This window comes from Lepeophtheirus salmonis, chromosome 14 (assembly GCF_016086655.4).
Source record: "Lepeophtheirus salmonis chromosome 14, UVic_Lsal_1.4, whole genome shotgun sequence".
Taxonomy (NCBI): Eukaryota; Metazoa; Arthropoda; class Copepoda; order Siphonostomatoida; family Caligidae; genus Lepeophtheirus; species Lepeophtheirus salmonis.
Window position 1 is genome coordinate 20392665 of NC_052144.2, and position 17928 is coordinate 20410592.

General features: G+C 31.5%; 1 protein-coding gene across 1 annotated transcript in view; it reads right to left on the reverse strand.

Annotated features, from left to right (window-relative positions):
• Positions 1–17445, reverse strand: part of LOC121129738 (lachesin) — a 56984-nt gene extending 39539 nt beyond the window's left edge. Inside the window, exon 1 of the mRNA XM_040725458.2 lies at positions 17249–17445. The gene's annotated coding sequence lies outside the window, so the exon portion shown is untranslated. The remainder of the gene's footprint in view (positions 1–17248) is intronic.
• Positions 17446–17928: the final 483 nt, after the last annotated feature.

Here is a 17928-nt window from a genome sequence, read left to right on the forward strand (position 1 = left end):
CAATCCCCTATTAGACACTATCAAAGAAGAGATAAGAGTCTGAAAAGATCGTATGAAAGAGTTCGTTAATAAAGAGTTAGTTAATCAAATTAGTATAATAAGAAAAATAGTAATAATAAATCCGACAACGATTCGAACGGAAGAAGTGCTACATTGTTATTCATTGTCATTATAGGGGATGGATTATTCATGTTAGAAGAGACTTATGGATTGACAAACAAGTCTAATACGTAGAAAGAGTATAATTACATTATTAGTCCAACTGGAAAAAAACATTTAATTTGTCTTATAATAATACTAATTATTTAATAGGTTGATCTTATCTAGTGGTAGACATTTTATTATTTTCACTCAGGAATTATATTCGTGCAAAATCACGGAGGAGGACAAGAAAACATATTTAAAAAAATCTGCTTTGAAGCTACTATTAATAAGCAGAACAGCTGCTACATCACAACCGAACATCCAAGCAATGTCTTTGCTTTCATAAGACATGTCTTCAGAACAAAAAAATCAGCTGGAACCATGGTTCTGGCCGTTGTGGAGAGGAAGGAGTGGGCCAATGCAGATGCTTAAATCGAACTTCCGGATAAGAAAGTGCCACCTTAGGCCTGATAAAAGTTTGGGAACAACTTTGTTTTCACTCAAGACGGAGCTCTGTGGCATTGCTCTGCTAAGACCCAGCCCTTTCTGAGAGACAACTTTCCGCACTTTTAGTACCTCAATATGTGGCTGACCTCCTCTACAGACGCAAACCCCTTGGGCTACTCTATCTAGGTGCGTCTGTAGGAAAGCATGTTTGCTACTCCTCACATGAGTCTCCAATCTATAGAGGTTTCCATCAAGAAGGAGTGGACCAAGTTACAGTAAATAAATAAATAAAGGTCCTCACAAAATCTTTTGTATAAATTTTGCTCTTGAAAAATTGAAAAAAAATATATAATGTTAACCACTAGATAAGATCAACCCCGTATTTTGATTAAAAAATTCAAAGATAACATCAATTTCAAAGAAAATATATAAAAGAACGATTTATAAAACCTCATTGATTGATATATCCTTCAGGCAAAACGGCTTAAGGCAAAATTGTTTACACCAAAATGTCCTGAGGCAAAATAGTTTAAGGCAAATATACCAGCCTATTCTTAAATTTTCTTAAAGATGGTTCTTATTCCTTTGAATCTACATCTTATCCCCAATACTTTGAAGTATGCTCTTAAAACAGTAATTTATATTTAATGTTATTTTTTATTTATCTTGATAATTCCGTGTTTAGATTTACTCAATTATTAATCGAGGTTCAATGAATTTATTTAACTGTTTTGTTTGAAAATCGTTCCTTAATTTTTCTTTTGGATTTTTAGGATTATTTTTTCTTTTTCTTTTTTCAATGTGGGGACTGAAGTGTAAACGGTAGCTACAAAATCATATATCCAATATCATATAATAGTATAGCTATTACTTTATATAATACATGTAACCTCAAGAAAAAGTGCGGGTTACTATTTGATTACTAAAATTCTCATAAGTAATGAATACTGAAAAGAAATTTTTATCAAAGATACAAATTTAGTGCTTTTACTATAAAAATATCAAGCTATTCTTTGTTGAAACCCCAAGCTTGTGTTCTTAATATTATTTTTTTTTAAATTATAATTTTTTCTCGATGTCTTATATTTAGACAAGTATTTTTAGAAATTGATATTTTTTTAAATGATACAAAATTTAATGGCGTAATTATTATAATCATTCAACTATTTATCATGTAGTTAACAAGGAATTCTGGTACTTTGTTTTAATTTCGGCCCAGTATCAGGTCCTACATGGGTTTTACCGTCTTTTTCCGTTGCAATTAGGCATACTCATGTACCGGGATTTGTTCCGGCACACAACTTGAATTAGCTATCAATTGTATACATTATAAATAACTCTTATTTGGTTTTTTATACTTGCAAACAAAATGAAGAAAAAAAAGAAAGGTTAAAAATACAAAAAATTAAATAAAATTAAAGGCAAAATTTTATTAAAGTAACCAAAACTGTCACCATCATCACTACTAGTTGAAAATTAAAACAAAAGGCGTGTTTTTGAATGGCGCTAACAAAAACCACTATTTTCCAATAGTTTCTAATTGTATGTTATGGGAAAGGGGTCCGGTAGACCGTCCAATCATGTTGAATAAACGTTCATCTTTGCACTAAGTGGAAGGAAATACAGAGAATTTCCGAAAAAGTCATTGGATTTTTGGGAAATTCCATATCATACCTTCCACTGTCTATCTCTCTCTCTCTCTCTCTCTGTATATATTTCTGTCTGTTTCTTTATCTTCTTTTTTGCTTTCCCCCCCCCTTTATTTTATCCTATCTTCCTTTTTCTATTGCTTTTCCTTCTTCATAGGGGGCCCGATCAGAATGCGAACCCAAAAATTAATTCCTTCAAGGGGCATAGAGTACTAAGCTTGGACAGGGATGTAGATCCGGTGTATTTTTTAGCTGGTTCATTTTTTGTGGAAATGGTAATCTTAAGAAGGAATTTTCTTTTCAGTTGTCATTATTTTTTTAAATTCTTGAGTAGTGAACATCCTATCCTAAATGGATTCAATTATACTCAAAACCTAATTGAAAATTCGTATTTGCTCATAAAAGATGGAGTAGAACCCTCCTCTATTTGTTACAGAGTTAGAAATTGTAAGTACTTATTTGAATCAAAGTGAAATTGGGGATCGACATCGGAGTAATTCTAGAAAATGTACTTGTGTATATACTTTTTGCATTCCTCCCTTGTCACAGCTGATTGTTGCTGATCTAAGGAAACTTAATGAGCATTATTCTTTCTCTCCTCCAAAGCATTCTTCAAATTGTCAGGGTTACCATTTTGAGTTTCGGTTTCTTTTTTTTAACATCCCATTATACACAGGATTTTCATAAATACCAGGGACCACAACACCGCACTGCCCGATCTTTAAACATCCTGGTAATTGAGTAGGTTTTATTCTTGTGGTTCCTTTTTACGGAGTTCACCACTAAGGCCGTTATAAATTGGACGTTCACAAATGGAGGTTTAAGTTGTAATATTTCTATCACATGATTTTGTCTAGAAGGAATGCTAGGAAATATGAGCATTTATTAATATTCATTATATATTAGTGCTACAAAGGAAAAGCCAACAAATTGGATTTTTTTTTTAAATCATAAGTGACTCATTTTATTGTTTCCTAACGTATTTCAAAACTATGTATAAAATAATGCAACTAAGTACAATATTTCATCGTATTCTGACATTTTTCACGCGTCTACTGACAAGATAGAGCGCAGGGAACAAACAATTTATAACTATATCTGACAATATTGTATGGATTTCAGTCTGAATTTTCAAGACAGTTAATGACTTCACAAAAGACTAATATCTACTATGTAGTTGCGTTTCATACATAAAGAAAAATACTCAAAACACCCGTTCATAGTGATAGATACAAGAGGTGCCACGCAAGTATCTGGGTAATAACGAGTATCCGGATATAGATAAAGAAAATAATACTATTTAATAATTATACTAGCCGAGGAGTAATTACTAGTGTTGAAACTCGGTCCAGCACCAATTTTTTTATTCGGTTCGGTCTTAAGTGATTTTTTCTGGACCGATTTTTCGGTCCAGGCCGCGTTCTTTTACCGTGTAGACTTTGTAGACTGATTTTTATTTGGTCTCACTTTATGGCCCGATTTTTTTCGGTCTCATATATTATGAGATACATTTTTTTTCTAGATCAACTGTCATTCATTTTTTTTTTAAATCTCAAAAGTACACGATAAGTTCAAGAACAATTACTGTATACATATAAAAAACGGCAGGATCAAAATTAATCCGAGCTATTTCTGTTTAAACTTCGTAGAACGTCATTGTCCTTGAAAAAATATATGATGTCATATTATAAACAATTTATTTTTAAAATCAGTCTAGACCGATTTTTTTGGAACCGAATTAGATTGAATTCTTCATTTGGACCGATCTGGACCGAATTTTTATATGAGACCGATCCAGACCGAGCTTTTTGGAGGACTGAACTAATTTGGTCCAACAAAATTTATGACGTTCTCAGACGGGTCTAGGATTTCTAGACCAAATGCCAAAACTAGTAATTACACGTTTTGGTAGATATTTGTAAGATTGATGTTCAGGATACGACTATTATCCAGATACATACCTTTTTTAATCGGTGTATGTAAAAGATTTGATTTTATAGTGATTGAAATTGAAAATTACAAAAGTGTAGTTAAGAAATGTTAAAAACTTTTTAACGTTCAGGGACTTTTTTTTTTTTTTTGTTCTTTAACTTGTGTTATCTTCTCTTTTCCTTTTTTCCTGGTGTATGAACCAAATTGTAAAACTTCTATGATGGAAAATAAAAACTTTTCCACCTTCTTTATAAAAAAAAAACCACGAATATTAATGGTCACATTAGTTGTCGTCGAACTCTGAGAGACATACATGGAGACTCTCTCAATTAAACCTTATCCATGTCTTTTTTTTTTTTTTTTCCTAATTTTACTTTTTCAAGATTATATTGAAATTGTATATATAATTATTGTATCAATGCAGAGTAGAGCAAAGTAATAAAACAAAGGAAAAAAACGTGCTTGTCTACTTAAGGAGATTTCCTTGGCTACGAAAAAACTTTTTCACGTAAGATGTCGTTTTTGAGGCACATAGTATATTAAGGTACCTAAGTAATACGTATGAATGATCATTATTGAATTTGTGGAGGTTGCATAGATAGAAGGTTATAGAGTTAAAGCATTCTGTGCTCCGCTATTGAACAAAAAAGTATGATCAACTAAATTCGAACAAAATTAGCCACATGATCCTGGTTTGATCACTTGGTTTTGTAGCTTTGGGTAAAGTAAAGCTATAAATCAAGTAGGGAAATGCGCATATTATATTCCTTGTGAAATTGTTTTCACACGCAAAATGTCACTTTTTATGAGACCACAAATGATTCACTTGATCATTTTCCCCAAGGCATGTGCAAATTTTTCTTCAATCTATAGAATAATTCACTTTGTTAATTTAATAAAAGAGTGAAGTCATGGAGGTTGCTTAATTAGTTATTAATAAAGTTGATATGTTTGTAATGAAAAAACTACATTTTTGGTTGGTGCGTGTGTTCTTTCTTCTTTTTTTATTCATTATTTAATAGGGCGTCGTGGGGTTCACTTCTCCCTCTAAAGTAAGCAGTCCTACCTATTTTTGGAGTAAATTGTTTTAAAATGCATGGTTAAATAAATTAATTTTTGATTTATATTTGAATGTATATATAATATTTTCCGTTCACTAATGCTCTTTTAAATGTTGAAGATTCCCTATTTATAATAGTAATTCATTTTCTCCACCCAAAATTTTATAACAGACAGCTGATATTAATAAGGTTCTAAATTCAGGAGAACTATAAGCATCAATCCCGCCATCTTCTTACACTTTTTTTTTAAATTGTCAACTCCAGCTATAGAGTAATATTGACGCCTCTAGCGGACAAAAAAAGTGATACATAGACCACTACTTTGGACAATTACTGATCCCCACTTTGTTTAGAGCTTTGAGAAAGATTAGCCTCATATATATGTACACATATTAAACGAAGTACATATCATAATAAAGGTCATAAAAAAAATATCCATGTTCCTTGATCATATCCCAAAATAAAGAAACTCTGACAATCAAATCTCACTTTCATATGTGAATAACCCTATGTCTTTAGATAATAAATAATAATATATCAAATTAAACTGTCAAGAAAGAGTAACAAAAAGAAGAAGAAAGTAATATAAATGTTGTCCATTGCGTTTCCTTCTTCTCAACTTGGTCTGAAATAAGCTGTTTCACATTTGACTAGTCATTAAATATACATATTTAATATAGCCACTTCAAATTTGTCTCTGGGTATTGATAATATAATTGGAATAAGTAATACAATGGAGTTTTAAAAAAGCACGAACCTCTCAAAAGTCAAACTTTAAGATAGCTGAGCCCAAAGCTTGACTTTAATACTAGTTTGGTAACTAGGGCTGCGAATTCGGAGTTGCAAAAATTTTACCGACTCCGGCTACAAAAAAGTATTATAAATTATGTCAAAAACTTATTTATAATCTAATTCAGTATTCCTAAAGTTATTTGCTAAATGGTTATACATTATGGTATTAAGTACTTAATAATCAGTAATTACTTAGCAATATATGAAACTTATTAAGTTAACTAATTTATATGTTTACTTCCCAAATTTCAAACGTGCTCCATAGTCCATGCAATCACAATTGCCAAACACTTATAAAGTCTAAATTATTATATTGGGTAGAGCATAGCCCAAGATAATTCATTATCTTGGACATGTGAGTAGTCTATTTCATCAGAGAAAAGTGTAGTATAGATAGATAGATTTTGATCCATTTCAATTCTTGTTCATCTAGTTAAATATCTTATACTCCAAATATTTTCTATGTATATAGCATAATTATTTACTACCTATCACTAACACCTACCAATAGCTATAAATTAAATCTATATTTATAGAATATAAAATCAAATGACTCAATAGTACTTATATTGATCATAAAGCATATTATTTAACAATAATAATGTTTGTTGGAGTCTGAGTCAGGTTTGGTGACATTCAAAATACTGGAGTAAGAGTCGGCCATTGTTCTGCTGGTAACACTTGATTGCCTGTAAACAAAGACAGATTTGACAGGAAGATACCACAAGCATTTTTCTTTGCATGTATACGGGACTAAATTACTAAAAACGTGGTTTTTATTTAATCATGACAAGACCACTCAAAACCAATTTGTGATATATTTAAATACTAACTTTAGCTAATTTTTATTTATTCAATATGTTCTCCTTCACAAGTAATAACAGCTTCAACACGGCGGCGAACAGATTGCCATCTCTTGATAATGTAAGCCGTATCCTTGGCGTACTAAGATACATTGATGACAGCTCAGAGGGGATCCAAATTTTGATTATAGCTGCGGCAGACATTTTTCTCCTACTCATTTCAATCTGCAAAGTCCAGAGAGTTGAGGTCAGGTCTGTACGAGTGCTACATGGAGACAACCCAGAAGTAATCCATATTGTTTCTGTATAATTTTTGGTTGTTTGTGGCTGTATGAGACTTTAATTGACTTCTTGATGTAGTAGGGAGTCCGGATGGAGAGGTAAAAGGTCTATGCAGCTTTCTTGGCACTGACACTAGCGTGGAGGAGATCGCTACTACTGGTATTACCTGGGATTGCCCGGAGTTATTAATAATCGACGAACAGACAAACTTGGCTTAAAAAATATAAATTATAACTACCGAGAAATCCTACGTGTTCTTCACTGTTTCTCATGAGCACACTTACACGCAGTTACTCAAGACATAGATGATAAATATTATCTCTTCAAGAGTAATAATATTACAACATGAAGTCGTTGTTTAACAACGAACTTTGAGCACCAGATACAGCTGCACTTACGTAGGTAGGACGGTTTTTGTAGTTTTAACTGCTAGTCAGAAGTGTGTGGCGTAAGTTTTAAATTAATATCATCGATTGACGATGTATTTATTCCACAATCATGGAAAAGGCAGCGCCAGACGAGACAATGTTAAGATTACAAACTTCTTAAACCTGGAAAGGTATTTTTTTCTGGAGAGTCAGGGAGGAGTTTGAAGCGTCTGGAGCTGAACAGCAAAGCGTGCTAATCACAAAATGATATCAGATCTTTTTTACTTTGTTGGACACTTATTTGTGTGGGGTTAAAGTCGAGCAACACACTAATAGATTCTCCAGCAATACAAAATCAAAGATTATGCCAAGATCCAGAGGAATTCCGGAATCTAACAAAGGAGATTGTCGTCAAGACTTACGCCTGTTTCCGAAGTAGAGTTGAGGCCGTTATTCACGCAACAGACGAATATATAGGAATAATATTTTTTTTTTTAAATAAATAATTTTCATAAGGAATTGGTTTTTATTGAAATCGGATAATTCGTTTAGGAGAGAATCCTTCTTTATATATATCGTATTGGTAGTTAAATGGAGGTGACACCCAGTACAATAGACTACTTATGATAAGATTCCAATGTTTTTAACTTATGTATAGCAACATATAATATATCAATACAAAGTAGAAGGAACCAGATAATATAAAAAACAAAGCATAATATGTAAATCAATTTGACAGAAGAAGAAAACAAACTTTTTCATTTATTATGTATGAGAATGGTTTGAAGAGAGTGTTTGTGGAAGGGAACACAAAATAAAATAATAATAACAATAATATAATAGAACATAAAAAAGAAATCAGGGGCAAGTATTTGAATGTAGCTTATTGCATAAGTTGTATGTATGTATGTACACTCGAGTGACAAATACACGAAGGGTCCCCCCTCTGCTTTTATCTATTTCAAATGTCCGTTTGAATTAAGATCTTCCTTTTTCTTTCTTTCGTTCATTTGTAGATATATAAGCAAATGAATACAGTAAATCCTACTATAGAGGGATTTATTTTTTTAGTTTAGTCTTTAGGGATTTTTCGAGTCCGATATATAGTCAATTTCCCTGTTTTTGACCGTGCACCGAAATGTAATCGTTTGTAGATCATTGGGTGTCTTGCTCTATATCCCAAATAGGGAAATTTTTTCAAAAGCCACGTGGGCATAGAGGGCGGAGGTTAAAGCCTAAAGCCATGTCTCTTCTGCTTGAAGCGAAAGGGGATCAACTTAAAACCACGGAGGTCCGAATAATAAACTACGTTATGGGGAACAGGGGACAAAAATTTGAAAAAATAGAAAGAAGATCGACCTTATTCGTCTTAGAAAAAAGAGTAACCTTTTTTTTGGAAAAAAGGTCATTTTAGAAAATTGAAAGAAATATTCGGAGCACTATTCCGTTTAAATATTAAAAAACGCTCAAGCTATCTCAAAAGTTATCAGACCGCAATAGGAGTTCTTAGCTGAAACCAAACACGAGTAAATAGATAGAGAAGATCCTTTGAGTTGAACATCAAACCGCAAGCCCAGTAATCTACATAGTCAATTAAAAAGATACACGATACACACTTGGATAGATATATATTTTTTACTCCAGTTGGGAGTATTACTTTGCCCAATATTTTAATCAATTCAACTGATGAATAAAAATAATAATAGGGAGATGTAGAAGAGTCATAACTTTTTCTAGAAACCAAGAATAGACATATCTATCTCAACCCCATTTTTTAACAGCTGTATTTCTTCAATCAACCCCACATGTTTGCAACTATAGAGCGAATAAACCCCTTACACATAGCTTGCAGTCAATATATGCTTATTGTGTAATAAGTAAATAGATCAGATCACAAGCTGAATGTAGCATGTCCCCTTTAGATGGGTTGCAAGGAAATTTATTCACAATATGGACAGACAAACAAATAGCAAGCAAACATGTATGTTATTAATAATTATATTTATATTGCAAATACATTCGTAGGACATAAACATTTCAGGAAATGGCAAATGACCTGGAGAAGTACATGAATTGAAACATTTGATGTATAAATGTCAAAGTTTAAAACTCATGTCATGGATTCGAGACATTAATTGTACAAAAGGGTGTTGTTGTATCGTTCAATTGACGATGCATCATGAAGCAATTAGAGTGTCTTCTTATAAGGCTATTGATTCGGGCTTGTCTAAATTTAGTCCAAGTACCAAATCCTTCTTTAAGTTTTGTATTATTCATACAAATTTATTTTTATAGAAATTGGTGCTTAATGGTCCGTCTTTATTTACACAGCCGCGTTTTTTGGAAACTAAAAGGTAGTAACATGCGTAGAGTGTACTGTAATTTTCTGAATGTAATCATTTTCTTAAGAGAAAACTGTACATACTTGTTGGTTTTTTTTGGGTTTTTTTTTGTTATATAGTATTTGTAAATATATTTACCTGATGCAACAAATGTGTTTAGTTTTGAAGATACAGTTTATCTTCCGTTTTTAAGACAATCAAAACTATTTATATTACTTAAGTTTCTTTAATGATACACTTTTGTATGTAGACACTTTGTATAGTTGGTTAGTGTTTTCTTATCTTTTTGTCATAGTGGTCATCAAGATTGTTAGACAGATTGCAATATATGTATATATACATATATCTATCCAAGTGTGTAACTTAGCAGATTCGGGACTAGGACTTGAGATTCCGGTAGACTCAGGACTTGATTTTGAATTTCAAATCGGACTCAGAACTCAGTCTTGAAGTCCAAATCGTAATTTGGACTCAAACTCACCCTAAAATTTGAGCCAGTCTACAGCCCTCCTTCTTATGAAGCGAAAAATAACTATTCATCCTTTTATGAAGTGTATAAGGAGTTTGCTCATTTATTCATAAAATGGCCAAATTCGTGAATAAGTCGTAACATATGTGCATTTATTGTAGAAAAGGTGTTGGATTTATCATTTAAATTCATTTTCTTTACAAATAATGTCACTGTGTGGACATTGTGGATAACTGAATGTTGAAAAGTTGATTAATTAGGGGATGGAAATTAAAGGAAAATCAATTTAATATACATGATTCATTTTACAAATTATAAAATACATTTTTAAATTGTATTTTTTATTCCTTCGTTTCTTAATATTACACACTATTTATTGGTTTGAGATTCGATAACTACTCGAACTACAAAAAAACTCGATTAATCAAAATATTTGAGTAGTGATTTTTTAACAAGAATTTTTAATATTAATATGAATATTTAAAAATAGATAATATAAGTATAATAATAAAGTCCAGGGCAATTACGTATTACCATTATGGCTTAAACTTAGTGCCCTAGAGTAGAACAATAACTATTATAAATATACGATCAAAAATATATTCATTAAAACTCAAATGAAAAGTATCCACTAAAAGTGAAAGGATCAAAAAATATAGTTTGTCAAGCTTTTCCAAAAATTATTTATAATTATGTTTAAAAAAATTGCTTGTTGAAAGCCATAGATAAAGGATACTTGTTTTCTTTTGCTGATTTGGATCATGTTTCCGTTCCTATGTTTGAAGTTTTAGCGATAAGGCTACATATCTCGCGGATGCAACCAAAATTATAGCTCTCACTTCTTCCAACACAATATATTCATATGTAGTGTTGAAAATCGTGTGTATAATGAGCATATAAAAAAAAGAAAATATACATGGTTAGCCTGACAATTTAAAAGTATGTTTTGGTGGAGATCAGCTACAATCAGTTGTGGCCAGGTAGGAGGGGGAGGGGGAGGGAAGGAAATAAACAAGGACATTTGTAAGAAGTTCTTCGATGTCGATCTCCAATTCTATTTTGAGTCCAACAAGGACTTCAAATCATAACTCCGCAACAAGGTTCCTCAAGGTTACTCTCCGTCTTTTATGAGCACACACGAATGTTCAATCAGGTTTTGAATACCATTGATCTATTTAGGAAAGGAAGTTCACCCCTAAGGAATTGACTAATAATGACAACTGCTAAGGAAAAGAAAATTCATACTTGAAATTACCAATTCCAAAAAACAGGGGAGCTAAACAAATCACAGGATTTACATCACATTACATAAGACGTCAGCCTGCTCGCAATAAGGGCTTTCGAGTTTAACAGTGCAAAGCCAATTGCTTTGGTTTCGAGGTAGCTCTTTTTTCTTCTTCGTGAAAGTCCAAAAAGGACAATCACTTTATGAATTTTGAGTGTATGCCTAGTTATTAAATATTATGAAAAATTTTTAATCTAATTATTCCCTATGACGAGTTTTTCTCATTAAAAAGTCATCATTGTTGAATTAAGACTATTTTAAATTCCCTTTAAAAAAAGCAAAAAAATAAATAAATTCGCGTATGTTGAAGTCAAAATACGTTAGTATCATTCGCTTTGGTCATAAAAGTGATATATTTGCTTTATTAAATTGAAAGAGTAAAAAAATTCTTAATATTTTTTTCGCATTAGCCAAACATTAAAGCAGGCAGCTTTAAAGTAACAAAGTTAGTTGATAATTTATGCAAATTAATATTATGTTTATTGTATATTTCATAAGAAAATAATTCATAGAAGTAGTTGCTTTTATTATCTTCCAACCATAGGCAGATATGATTAAACCTTTTTGTATAATTTGTTTTACATAATGAAATAACCTTTATAAAATATTAATACTATTTTTTTCTTAAATTAGTTTTTTTAGATTTTAAACCAAATAGTAGTGAAGGACTTTTTTTAACCTATTACTCACAGCGCACATTATCGATCTTTATTTTTTTTTAATTGAACGGCAATATCGTCGTTCATTTACTGTTAAAAATGAACAATTTATTATCAGAAGGACTTTGAATCTTCATTAAAGTTTGCATAGAATTATTAATAAATAACTATGGCATTGGTTGTAAGAGTACTTTTGCATATTAATCACACAACTATTTCATTTTTATGTTTCATATTACGACTTAAAATATTAATAGCAGTTCAATTTAAACAAAGAATACTAAAGTAATGGCAAAATCCACGAGAAGTCAAACTAAAGATTTCCGGTTACCTGGACACGAAGAGGCCCAACTAACTAGTGCAAAGGTGCTTTCAAGAAGGCAGGTTTTGCTTCTTTTTTTTTTTTTTGTATCACCATATAACATTGAAAAAAATCATTCATGAAAGTGCTTCAAAAGTAACACTGGATATTATATTTTTTGGGAAAAGCTAGAATTCCTGTTTGTCCTAAACCTTATGCTATTATACAACTCAAAAAGCCTCATTGTGAGAGGCATTGTAAAAACAAGAAACCGAAAATCTACATGGTAACCTTGACAATTTGAAGAATGTATTGAGAAGATAAAGTATAATGCTCATGATGTTTCATTAGATCAGCAACAATCAGCTGTGACAAGAGAAGAAAGAGAAAAGGATATTAAAAAAAGGACATTTGCTAGAATTACTCCTATGTTGATCCCCTGAGTCCAAAAAGGACTTACAGTTATAAATCCCTGACAAATCCTCATGGTTATGTTTCGTCTTTTATGAGGATGTTCAATCACGTTTTGAATATAGTTGAATTTATTTAGAGAAGGATATTCGTGAATTAAATAATAATGACAACTGCTTAAGAAAATAAAATTCATTCTTCAGATTACCAATTCCAAAAAAATGGGGCAGCCAGAAAATTCATAGGATTTACATCACTGATGATTATAATGCCTGAGAGTAACTCTCCTGCCAGGATATTTATAGGTGAATACAATGTACACTCCTTATAAACGAAACGGTTTATAATCATAAAAGAGATTGAGAGGGAGGGAAACGGCTTAGTCGTAATACACAAGAAAAACAGCTAAGTTGTTCGCCTCCTAAATATATTTTTAAATTTTAGGCTTCCCAAATGAGTTTTCAGTTTCTTTTTTATAGCATACCAACAGAACGTATTTTTTACTACTGGAAATATTTGGATGTTAATCTGCTAATAGAGTCCGATAGACTACCAACATTCATGTATAGAACTTAACTAAAGACTCCATCAAGAAAAAATATAATTAGCTTTAATCCTTTTTAGTAGGAAAAATATTCAACTATTCAAATTATTATTAAAAGTTTTGACAATATAGTAAAACGTTCCGTGGCTCAAACAACTTAATTAACTGATGTCTCTTTCATGATTTGAAACCCCAGTCATACATAATTAAAGGCTTAATTGATATAATTATATCATGAGATACCATTTCTTCATGAAGATAAGTAACAAATTAAAGAAATATGTTACATCAATACATATTGGCTTATATTATAAAAGACATGAATTCTCAATCTAAAATACAATTAGGTATCATATATTATAATACAAAGAGATTATTCAGTGCATGTTTTGAGAATGGGAAAAAGTATGTATCTATTCAGGGATGGCTTTCAAAACAAACAAGTTAAAATATATACTTATTATAAACAAAAAGGATTTCAAAGACGTATTGATACTTTTTTTTTTTAAATGGAACTTGAAATAAATTGTTTTATATATTTGTAAGAAGGAAACACACAAAATAAAAACAATACAATTTATTGTTGTTCAATTCTCATGAGACTTTTCATATTATAAGACGTATACTTAGTATGTTGTAAGTAGAATACATCTCTACGCAGTTCTATATTTTTACATCAAAATAAGAAAGTCTGTAGAGTCTCTACGTAGCGGCACTTTTTTACTAGGTTTTTTTCTTCAATTATATATGGGTAGTAGAAATACTCTCATTCTAATTAGAGTATTTGAATACAGAGTGGGATAGGAAATCGTCAATATTTTTACCCATGATGAACCTCTTCAAATTTTCTCAAAAAGACCACAGAGTTTAGCTTTGAAACTTTCAACATTTTTTTATAACTAGATCCATATATAACTATTTTTGAAGGTGGTCTCCTTCGGCGCCAACCACGGCCTCAATCTGGGGTGTGAGCGCCTTACACAAGTTTATAACAAAGTCCACAGACATATCTGTACATTCCTTCGCAAGAAAAGCCTTGAAATTTTCAACACTTGAGTGTGGGGTTGTACTTGCCTTCTTATGAACTGCGTCTCAGATGGTGGAGTCCAAGGGATTAGAGTCATAGCTAGAGGGTGACTACATTGTCTAACCCCAAAAGTTTCCTAAGCTGTTGAAATACCATGTCTCAGTTGTCTTGACTTGTGTCCGAGTCCTGCTTTCAAACATAGTTTCGTAGAAGATAGTTGAGCGTCAGCCAAGTTAATATCACCACTATTAAGACCTCCAAGTACGAATTGGCAGCGATCTTCAGGTCCTCAGGGAATCAATAAGACGGCACTATTTTGTCGTCAGATGCAACGATGAATTGATGGAGGCACATCATCAACATAGTAGGCCAAGTATCAAGCGTTTCGGGATAGGTTCACGTTTCAGAGTATCCCGTTCCGGCATCAAGAAGAGCTTTTTTTGTCTTTCATCTTGGAATTGATGGCTTGATTTTTTTTTTTTTTTAAATTAACAAAAGTTGCATTTTCATATTTGTAGATATCTCCTGAAGAAAGTAATTTTTAGGAACATTTTAATTACTCTTACTTGAAACCAACCCTTAAATTAATGTTTATGCTGAAGTAGGTTAAAAAAGAAGAGAAGAGTAGGATGTTCTAAGATCTACAGTACCCTGTACCTACCAAGTTAAATATTATACACTATGCATATCAATTTATTGTATTTGCTTCTGGGTATAGACAACAATGAGGGTAATGACAATGAAGAAGTTATAATAAATACTATAATAGGTAGGGAAAATGTTGAACTTTTAATATAATCCCGTTGGGGAAATGGGAAGAGAGAGAGAGAAGAGAAATTAAGCCTCTTCCTCTGACAATGATGATATCAACGACAAAATATCAATTTAAAATGGGAATGGAATACGTTAATGAATATACTTCTTATTCATTATTTATTAGGATCATCATTGCAATAATAAAAAATGAACCCCTGAGATTAACCATGGGAGAACAAGAGACAGAGAGAGTAATTGAAAAGGACACTTGTGACGTATACAAATGTCGTGGCTACTATTTCTTGGAGAGTCCGACTTTGGAACTTCACTTACAAGTCACAAAAATACCTTCATGTTCTGATGTATTAGGGGCGCCCGCAGGATTATATTGGAGGGAGGGTGATTTTGATTTTTTTCCGCAAATTACAGTTTTTTTGGAAAAAAAAATCTAAAATCCAGAGCTGTTTACAAAGAATGAAATTTTTTGAGAAAAAAATTAAAAATATAAAAAATTTTCTACATATATCAGGATTTGTTACTCACAGCAAAATATTACAATTGATGAAAATATTTATTGTTTTAAAGTCATTTTTAAATAAAATAAGTTATATGACCTTAACGGGTACTTAAGTATAAGTACCAATGTACTTGGCCCATTCCTGCTAGATACACATCATGAATAGTCGTATTCAAGGCCACTGTATATGAGACCATCGACGAAAGAGACGAGGTATCTGAGGAAACTATCAATATTTATTATATATTTGGGAAAGCAGTATGGTATATTTGGGTAATCTTAAACTTTTTTATATTACATCATCAAGAAATGTTTTTTCTAAAACAATAAATGATATATATTTTCTATAAGAAAAAGTCTGGAAAATGTTTTGTTCTTTAAATAGTAGATTAGTATGCTAATATTCAGACTTAAAATTCTAGTTCCCCACGCGGATTTATGAGACTTATACGGTTAGATGCCTTTTCGTGAGTACAACAGGATCTCTCTTATTAAATCATTCAACAAATTCATAAAAGAGTATCAGTGTTCATTTGCCATATGGATGCTCTAAAGGCTGCAATGGAAAAGGAGTGGACTGACATTTTTGAGGAATACGTAAAAAATAGACTATGGTGGATGCCAAGGGTAGCCACTTTGAGACTGAATGGTTTATATGGAGTAAAATAAATATATAAAGTCAAATTGTCTTACTATTTGTACTTTTTGAGTATCTTGATAAAGTTGAACTTGGGAAATTCGTTCATGATTCGCAAGGAAGACACTTTAATTTTCATCTTTTGGTCAAGACTCTACATTTTACTTAGACAGAAGGTCTACTTGGAGAACCAGAATAATAATTTTATTAAATTGTAATAGTTTTAAAGTTGAAGGACATGTCATTTAAAAAAAAATCATTAGACATTTATAGAACGGCTTTATTATAATGGGCACACATGATAATTTTGTCAATAGATTATGCTTTAGCACATTGATGGATAGTCGTATGAAGAAAAATATGATAATTATGAAACTTTGGATGAAAAATACTCAGAATTTTTTCAACTTTCACCCTTACAAAAACCTGTTAAAAGTATACAAACACTCCTCGTGAGACTAAGCCTTTTTTCATTTTGCCTTGTTCTTCAATTAACTGTCAGACTACAAGCATACTATATCAATAACAAATAAATATTAAAAATAATTTTAAAGTTGCTTGTAGTATGTAACAAAATTCGTTCAAACCGACATCGTTCAGTTTGAGACCGAATCAACTCTATTATGCATTCTTGAATAGTAATTTAAGGATGATAATATTTTTAATTCTTTTTCAAAATCAAGGATTATAAATATTTTTTTAATTAAGCAAACGGAATTTAAGATATTACAAAAAGATTAACAAAATGTAAAGCCAACAGAATTTTGGTAAAAAAAAGAGAAAAAAAGTCGGGGATATATATTCATAGAAATGATTACTGACCTTATTTCTATATAATTGTTTCTAAATAGTTGAGGTTTTATGGCTCTTCATAATAAATACAATCACTTGTTCAGAACCTTTTACTTTTATGATAGTCACTTTGAAAAATCCCATCAAGTGTGTCTATTGAGAGAGGGAGTCAAGAGTTTATTAAAGTAGAAATATTCAAAGAAGAAGAAGGAAATACATATTGAAACAGAGCGCCTTTTTTTATAAATTTATTCTTTCTTCCGCCAAGTATCGTGAAAGGTTTTCCTTTCTCTCGCAAGGTAACGTCGTAGTCGGCGAAAATTCTAAGTGTCTGATTATTGCGTTTGTGTGTGGTGGTTCTTTTTAGGTTTCCTTCTATGAATATCAAATTATTAAATAACAGGTTATAGTACATAATTTAGTTTCAATAAAAATTTAATTTATTTTTGCTTTCTGCTGTTATTGAAAAGTGGAGATGCTCTTGGTGATTATTTTCGTTGATTTAAGTACTAACTGAGTCCATATATTTGACCTTATGGGTAAAGGGCTTGATACAGTCATGTTTTCCATCAGAGGAGGTTTTTCCTAGGCAACTTAGAGATAAAATCCGGAAAAGTTTGTTTTGATATCATGCTAAAATACTTTTTGTTCTAAATAAGTCAACAAAGAACTCTTCTTTGGTTAAAGCTTGTTCGTAAGTCAGTGGGAAA